This window comes from Sardina pilchardus, chromosome 24 (genome assembly GCF_963854185.1).
Source record: "Sardina pilchardus chromosome 24, fSarPil1.1, whole genome shotgun sequence".
Taxonomy (NCBI): domain Eukaryota; kingdom Metazoa; phylum Chordata; class Actinopteri; order Clupeiformes; family Clupeidae; genus Sardina; species Sardina pilchardus.
Genome location: NC_085017.1, coordinates 1565977 through 1575556, shown reverse-complemented (window position 1 = coordinate 1575556; position 9580 = coordinate 1565977).

Here is a 9580-nt window from a genome sequence, read left to right as displayed (position 1 = left end):
ACAGATGGTAACCAGCTTTGCGTGCTAACAAGCTAGCTAGAAGTTCAACAGTGTTGTCTCAAGCAACAAGGACATATGAACTGTCATGATGTTGAGAAAAGCATATTATGTCTAGGTATGAAACTACAGTAGCCTGACCCAGGGTTGCCACACCTGGAGGCAATGAAGCTGTAAAATCACTGGCGTGTTTTTTTTTTTTAGAACAAGATTGTTAACTCTTTGCCAGCAGCAATTGACAAGGATCGTAGAATGTTTTTGTCCAAAAAGGATATAAAGTGGCCTTCCAGCCAATACTAGCAACACAGATAGATAGGGCAAAGCACAGGATTGGAGACTCCTGATGGAAGTTGGTGGGCAACAGGGTCCAATATATGTACTGTATAGGATTATCAGGGGGGCTCTCTGGCAGCCTCCTGTCTGTGCTGGGCCCTTAGAATCATCCTGTCTCCCCCTAGCAGCGTTCCTGGAGGCCAACTGCAGCTTCCACAATGTGTTGTGTTTAATTGAGATGGCTATTCCCTTTGAAGCTGCGATGCGGAGGAAACTTTGTTGAAAGGAAGAAGTCGAAGTATTCAGAACTGGTAGCAGAGGTATTGGGATGTGACTGGCAAACTCACACAAGACCAGTGGAGAAAGGTGTTAGAGGCTTTGGAACAAAGTCAGCTACACCATTTCTGTTGGATTTTGGTTTTCATGGACGGTCAGTGAGAGGAGCTGCAGTGGACTTACTGGAGGTTGCTGAAAAGCAAGCCAATGGCTGATGCGCTCACACACTTGGGGTCATTATGTGACCTGAATGGACTCAGAGATGAGATATCTTGTCTCTGTGTGTTTCTGGTGTGGTATTTGTTGGTGCTCACATCAAGGGCTTGTGTTTTGTTTTGTGTTTCGCTGATCATAAACTCCAACACGAACGAAGAGGATCAAATGAAGAATTTGTCGGTATTTGTTAGGATTTGTGGGTGCATCAAAGATTTGTCTGGTTTTGTTGCTGATCAGATCATAAGCGGCCACGGCAATGAAGAGGAATGACCAACAGATTTGAAGTCAGAAAAGCCATTATGAATGTGTGTATGTGTGTGTGTGTGTGTGTGGGGGGGATCTAAGATCTAATCTAATTGCGATCTAAGCCTTCAATGAAACACAGATAAAGGAAGATGCCTGCTTAAAACCCGAGTGAAATATGCATGAAGTTGCATTGTTGGTAATTAATTCTGTTTGTGTTGGTTGGTTGAGCATTTAGGCTACTTCAGGTAGCACATATGGTGCTGTGAAGGAGGAGTTGGTATAACATGTGGCACATTTGCATCTGTCACCAGCCAATTGTGCATCCTTGTGTAGGCCTACTGTATGATGTGTACTGTTTAATAGGCCCGGTTGTTAATTGGCCTCTATGGGAAATCCTCTTCTTACTGCACAAGGAAGTTAACGTGTCTCCTGTGTATATCTGATGTGGAAATTACTGTAGGCGTGTTTCTTCAGTGAATTAGGGAGCTACCACCACAAACCAACAATCATATGAGCACTATCGCTCTCTCTCTCTCTCCCTTGTGCGTGCATGCGTGGGTGTTGTAGATCAGTTTGAGTTCTCTCTGTTCTCTTTCCTGTGCAAGCTCATCACTTCAATATTACTATTCGTGCTCTAGTGTTTGTGCTGTGTCACAGATATTTTTCAGTCTATTTTAAAAGGATATTTGTGTACACTTATAACATGCAGAACTGAGGCCCATGCAATCAAAATGACCTGGTCATGCCCATGATTGAAAGTCAAGGGTGCCAGTCATTTTGATCAGGGCTATATATGCTGCATGTCAAATCCTGTTATGTCATGTGTCATGTGTCATCTCTCTCTCTCTCTCTCTCTCTCTCTCTCTCTCTCTCTCTCTCTCTCTCTCTCAGACACAATGCCTGCAGCAGCACTGAGGGTGACGAAGCATATCCTTCGTTCTTTGACACATGACTTTTGCTTTGTCGATCAAAACACCCGGTCCTCTGTTGGATGCAAGATAATCCCCCCTGAAATGATTCTCTGAAAAGTTTTTTGAGGGAATGTGTGGTTGTTTGAGGACCATGTCTGAGTACCTCTTTCCAGAAGTGCTTGCTGAAAATATGAGAATCATTCAATCACACCACTGCACCCCAACATTTCATCGTAGCCGGTTTCTGACACTGTAGAGAATATGACCTCTCAAGTTAAATGATGCTTTTCCCCAATGGAGCTGACATACAGGAGGGAAAAAAGTCAGCTTTTAAAGCGATTTGAGATTTCTGCTCTCAAAACTCCCTTCCTTCCAAAATCATGCCCCTTTGGCATTTTTTTTCCAGACACGTCTTCTCCGCTCGCGGCACGTCGGATGAGTTGGATTGAGGCGCTCGCCGAGCACAACCGCTGGGAATCATGAAGTGCTGCAATCTTTAAGCTACACAGGCTATTGGAGCTGCTCCTCTCGCCTGTCCCTAATGGGCTGTTTGAAATGCAGAGCTGCGAGATGGAGGGCTAGAGTGCTCCCTCACTCTTCCTCCTCTCTCTCTCTCTCCCCTCCATCCCTTCTTCCCTCCATCCATCCCTCCATCAGTGCTGTGATGAAGACTTCACCGAAAGCAATCCTGTGGGGAAGTGTAGGAGGGCGTTATGGCCGACGTGGTGAAGATTGCCGGTGGAATACTTGCAGAGGTACTCAAGCATAAGATTTGGCAGAGTGACAGTGTGTGTGTGTGTGTGTGTGTGTGTGTGTATGTGTGTGTGTGTAGGGTAGGAGTGGTGTTGGGTTTGGGTATACCGATCTCGTATGCCATCCTCCCCCCCCCCACACACACACACACAGAGACAGACACACACACACGCACACACACACACACACACACACACACACACACATACACGCACAGACACACACACGCACAGACACACACACACACGGCCGTAATTCCCGCCGAGAGTCGACTGCAGGCTTTGGTCACCGAGATGGAACGTGATTAAAAAGCGGCGGCCTAACAAGGCTCCCTGGCGGCCTCTCTAATTTGTGCACTGCTGCGTGGGTGGGCGGCTGAGAGACGGCTCTCGTCTCCCACGTTCTCCAGGGGTCCCCCGCCTCACACGCTCCACTCATCTAGCCACACCGGAGGAGGCAGGACCAAACTGTATACACGTGTGTGTGTGTGTGTGTGTGTGTGTGTGTTTGTGTATGTGAGACAGAGTATGTGTGTGTGAGGGTATGTGTGTTTTCCCCTCTGCTCATCAAGGCACACTCAAGGGGAGCCCCGAATTGCAGAGAGAGGACTTTATCACTCACTGTGTGTGTGTGTGTGTGTGTGTGTGTGTGTGTGTGTGTGTGTGTGTGTGTGTGTAAAAAAACACAGAATGCTTTTTTTCTTTGGTAAGGGTACTTCACATATTCTCTTTGAAATAGAGATCTCAGTGGCCCATGACTGCGCCCATCAGCTGGTAGGATGCATTGTGCAGGAGCAGAGGGGTGTCGGGACCCAGTGTCACTTTCACACCAAGATCACACTTCCTCTTCCAAGCACAACTGTGTGGATTATTCCAATCATGCCCAATAGTCAGGCCCACTTCTGACACATCAACAATGTGGAATGCATGGTAATGTACTGTATGTATGCTTAACAGAGGCTGTTGGCCTGGGGTGTGAGACTTTATTTATATTTCATGGGACTGAGATGAGGCGTGTGGAAAAAGGACACTTTTACGGGTCATCAGTAGGCTACTCTCACCAGCTAAAAAGTAGACAATCCACGCACATCCTATTCAACCTGGGTGCCGGAACTTCAGAAAAGGCCATACAAAAAGGATAAAAAGTCCGCACACCAGTATAGCTCCCAGTGTTAGTTTATTGAAGCTTCAATAAACTAACACTGGGAGCTATACTGGTGTGCGGACTTTTTATCCTTTTTGTATGTACTCTCACCAGCTACCCTGACCACCAGTGACACCAGACAAACAGCTTTGCTATTGACTCACCATGAAACCACTCTTCTTCTGTACCCCACTGGGTGATTTTGTGTGTGTGCGTGCGTGTATGTATGTGAGTTTATTTGTCTGTGTATACACATCGGTCTGTCCTATCTCATCGGTCTGTCCTCCCTTTCTCTCTCTCTTATTGTTTTCTCTCCTTCCTGTGTGTGTGTGTGTGTGTGTGTGTGTGTGTGTGTGTGTGTGTGTGTGTGTGTGTGTGACAGAGACAGAGACAGAAAGAGAGTGAGGTACAGGAAAGCCATCCATCTCCCAGCAGGCTCCCATCTCTGTCCTATCAGTAGTTGTCCTATCAGCTCCACATAGCCAATTTCAGAGGAGACTTTGGGCTTCCCCTTGACTATGTCACATATTACAGCTCAGCTTGATCAGAAATGAGAAGCCCTTTCACTGGAGACAAAGACTGAGTGAGCACCGCTGCATAACAATGCGCGGGAGCTCCTGTATAGGCTACATCCAAAACACCTCAAAAAGTGAAGTGGAGAATGTGGCAATGTGTCAGTGATGGGCAGGCCTACATCAGGAGCTATTTTTCATCTTCACAAGCATTCATTTTTCATCACCCAGGGATGTTCCAGGAATGACGGACAACACCACATTAGTTTTACTAACATGGAGCGAGAGAAATAAAGAGTGCCTATACTGGGGAGTTATTTGCTGTTGTGTGCCTTCTGGGAAATTTCCTCCATATGGACCAGAGTCTTGTTCTCCAGCGGCAACTCCTATCCTCTCCTGTACTCTTCAGTCAGTAAACACTTTCTCTCTCCTGCCCCCTCTCTCTCTCTATCGCTCTTGAAGTCATTAGCACTGCAGATGGCTTTTGCCGCTCGCACCGGAGCGAAGACTTCCCTGGTGAAGTGCAGTGTCGTGCACCGACGGACGTGGCGGCGGTTAGCGTGATGTCGTTAGCCGCCGGCCTCCTCCACCGCACGCCTCTCGAGTTCCGACCAATTAGCAGTCTCCCTTGTGTCTTTAAGGAGTTTCGAACGAGCGAATGAAGCAAACAAAACAGAACAAATAATCAAATAAATGAGGGGGCGAAGCGCTGGGAAACAAACAACTTTGTTAAACTTGTTAATTTGGGCACCGCTGGTGAGTGCTTATTGTTGCCACGGGGGGAGGAGAGCGAAGACTCTGGCTTGTTACCGTGACATTTTGCACAGTGAGGATAATTAGCACCGCGACAAAGACAAACCGGCTCCTGTTCTCAGTGTAGTGGTCCTTGCTGTAAAAAAAAGTTCAGATCAGAAAAGTGTTGGCTGCAAAACTGCAAAAGTTGCTCTGTGCGTGTCAAAGCAGTTCAAGTAGTGGAGCAAAGTGGCTAACAACGCTACAGTCGTGTTCTCATTATAGGCCTACACTGGCCGCACAGAAACAGATGGAAATGTGCACTGCTCCCTGCTCATCTGATGCCGTTACAATTCGTCATATGAAATGGCTTTGGGAGGATTTTCTTTAAAACTCTCTGGCTCCTCTAAAAAGTCTGGCTTCACAAGACACAGTGCCACTGTCTGTTGTGAGCTGAAGTGTAAGCCAAATGAGACAAACTGAGCATTTCATTGAGTCTCATGGGGATGACTGGCATTAGGCCTAATGTCCTTTAAAGATGCAGCCACATTGTTTATCAATTCAACTAATAGTCCTGTTCATAGCAGCCCACTGACATTCTAAAAAAAAAAAAAAACAGGTGTCTGTGCTCAGTCTAGGCTAATGAAAAACAAACACCAAGGCTCAGGGTAAACCATAAACGATCCCAGCATCAAAGCCAATTACAGCCAATCACAGACAATTGTGTTTGGGTGGCAGGGAAACCAAAATTGAATCACAGACCTCATATTCAACAGGAATGTGTTGTTGCATGCAGGAAAGAAATGAAATTGCTTGATTTAGTTGCCCAAAAAGTGCTAGCAGTGTGTGTGTGTCTGTGTGTGTGTGTTCTAGGAACATGCGTGTGATTTCTATATGTGTATGTGTACTAAAAAAGGCTTATAAATATTCTGTGGAGTCAATTGAGGGATTGAAGCTGACGTACGTTTTTCTATATTGACACTAATAGGCTTTGGCACACGCTATTAGACATAATGGACAGAGAGCCATTTGTTTTACCCTAAGGACTGAGACCCAGTGAGAAAGCTGACATCATGTTACACAGGTTGCGGATGACCATCATGTAACAGAGCATTGACATAGCAACTTCATCATCCCACACAAGAGGATTCAGGACACAGTACTGGCTTGCCTAACAACAAAGCTGTTTTTTTTTTTTTTTCCTGACATGCCGCTATCACACGGCCACAGCAGAAGCCTTTGCGGTTTACATCATACCCGATTGTGTGGATGGGTTCGATGGGCCGCTCTTGCTGGAAATAAAGCTTATCCAGTGTAAGCAGATTTTAGATTTCGGATTTGTTTTTTCGGAAGGGATGATTCCAAATGCTGTATCATCAAATCCACACAAACATTGTTTTGTTTTGTTTTTTTCCCTCAAGGGACATTATCTTTTAGGTTTATACAACACATACTGCACAACCAGCTGGTGTTATCATATAGCTTTACATGTGATAGTGGCTTGGCAAGAGATGGATATAGAGTGATATAACATTTATAAGTGTAGAATCTATACCATACAGAATGTAGGCCTTACATGTTTAACCATGTCAATCCCACTGAGGCTAGGCCATGCAATCTTCCATCCCTCTAACACAATGGAGTGCCTGTGGACTGGAGATGTCTTCCCCTCCACAGAAAATCTCATGCATGATGCAGTGGTGGACGCTCCTCGGAGTCAGAGGTATACTGTATCTCTGGCCTGCTGCAAACTCTCCACAGAACACACACACACACACACACACACACACAAACACACCTCACGCATACAGGCTACCTTTATGTTTGTGTGTGTGTGTGTGTGTGTGTGTGTGTGTGTGTGTGTATGTGCGTGTGCGTGTGCGTATGTGTGTGCATGCGTGTGTGTGTGTGTGTGTGTGTGTGTGTGTCTGTGCGTGCATGTGAGTGTGTGTGTGTTTAATTCCCTGAAATTTAAAGTAGTGTTCACCGGGAGATGCTGCAGCGTGGTGAAGGGTCTCTGAGAGGAATTAATGTGGAGGTAAATAGGTGTGTGTGCCCATTAGATTGCTGTGGAGAGCCAGATGGATAGCCAGCAGGGAAAAGGAGAGATGGGGGAGTGGGCAGAGAGTGGCCACGCTTCTGTTTGAGCCGTTATTTACGCTGGCTTTACCTCCGCTGACCGCTGAGCTAATACTTCACTGTGTGAGTCACTTCAGTACATCAGGCGTCAGTGCACATGCTCTTTATAGGTGGCTTCTCTCTCTCTCTCTCTCTCTCTCTCTCTTAATTTACCCCTTCTTTCTTTTCTTTTTCTCTCTCTCATTCTCTAGCCCTCTCACGTTGTTACTCTATTTATCTCTTTATCTCTCTTTAGCTCTATGTCTTTATCTCTCGCTATCATGTCTTTATCTCTGTGTCTTTATCTATCTCTTTATCTCTTTCTATCTATCTCTTTATCTATGTATCTTTATCTCCATGTCTGAGCCTCCCTTGCTTCATGACTCTTTCTCTCAGTCTACTTTGTGCCTTTGCTCACTCTTTCTTTCTTCTTCACTCTCACCATCTCTTTCCCTTCCCTCCCAAGCTCTCTCTCTCCCTCACTCTCATTCTCTCGCTCCTTTACTTTCTCTGACTCTCTCCATCCTCATAATTCCTCTCTGTTGTTTCATGAATTATAAGAATATGAAGAATGCAACTTGTACATTATCTCTGATAATAAAAAAAGAACATGTGAAGTGGAGCACTTGGTTCTCATTACTTTTTGTATTGCTGTCATAAAGGGATCCTAGTTGAGGACATTTCACAGCCATCAACGGTGCGGTTAAGCGAAGCAACAGCCCAGTAAAGTGAAACTGAGAAGGCAACAACGGGCGCCTCTGAGTCACCTCTGACTGCCTGGTCCTGGCATTAAGCCACCCACGGCACCACACCACTCCATCTGACTCTCACTCCTCTAGTGGGATGCATCTTAATACAGTATTGTTGTTTGGTCTGCAATGAGTAGTCTGTGTTTGTTGAGTACTGTACTGTACGTAGGTGTGTATTAGTTTGTGTGGCTGCTTTCCTTTGATTTCTCGGTAACACTTTATATTAGCACACACATATTCACCAGTAATTAGCTGCTTACTAACATGTATATTAGTAGCATACTAGCCATTTGTTAGTCATTATAAGTCACTAATTAATACCTTATTCTGCAAGACCTTATTCTACCCTTACTAGACCCTTAATTAAGAATTTCCCCTATGTAAGCTCCTAATTACCCCTTATTCATAGTTATTAAATAAGTTGCTGCATATGAATTATGACCTAAATATGCATGGCTCAGTATGGGGCTTGTAAGGTGGTAGTACCACAAGAACAGTTATTCGCACCGAATAGTACTTATCAAAGATGGTCTATTCAAATGGAACTAGACACTAAACCACCAGTGCTAATAGTGTACAAATAACTAATAATTAAGTCTTTGTAATGCCAAATATGTTCCCTATTCTAAAGTTGTGTCTTTGTTCACATTTAATTCACAATTCATTTGGCACTTATTAACCCCCATGTGTTCCCTAAACTAAAGTTGCCTCCTATTCACACTTATTAACTGTATTACAGCACATAGTAGGCTACACAAGAAGCAGACAGCTAAGTTAGCACAAATACAAAATATATAATGAATACGAGATAGCGAGAAAGGCGAACCTGGATATATTTGTATGCTAACTTTCTTGGCTCCTGAGTACTCAAAAGTCTCAAACTCAAAACTATTTTTTTAAGTGTGAAGGGTCATAAGACTTCCGGTGTGAATAAGTTGTGGGTTTGCTATTTGGTCTACTGTATGTTGTATCAAATTCTCTGTTCTTTTCCTTACGGACAGCATCTTATTCTTCCCTACTGACCTCAAACAGCAGAGCTAAGGATTGAATCACACCAGATTTCTCCTTTAGTATGAGGCAGTATACATACATGGGGGTTAATAGTGCCAAATTATTTGTGAATTAATAGTGAACAAAGATCCAACTTTAGAATAGGGAACATATTTGGCATTACAAAGACTTAATTATTAGTTGTTTGTACACTATTAGCACATGTGGTTTAGTGTCTAGTTCAGTTTGAATAGACCATCTTTGATAAGTATTATTAGGGGTGAATAACTGTTCTTGTTGTACTACCACCTTACAAGCCCCATACTGAGCCATGTATATTTAAGTCATAATTCATATGCAACAACTTATTTCATAACTATGAATAAGGGGTAATTAGGAGCTTACATAGGGGAAATTCTTAATTAAGGGTCTAGTAAGAATAAGGTCTTGCTGAATAAGGTATTAATTAGTGACTTATAATGACTAACAAATGGCTAGTATGCTACTAATATACATGTTAGTAAGCAGCTAATTACTGGTGAATATGTGTGTGCTAATATAAAGTGTTACCGATTTCTCTTAGTAGGGGGTGACTATGCTGTCATGGTCTGGCTCTGCATGGGAGGAAGATGGAGAGAAATCAAGAGAGGGAGGGCACGGGAAG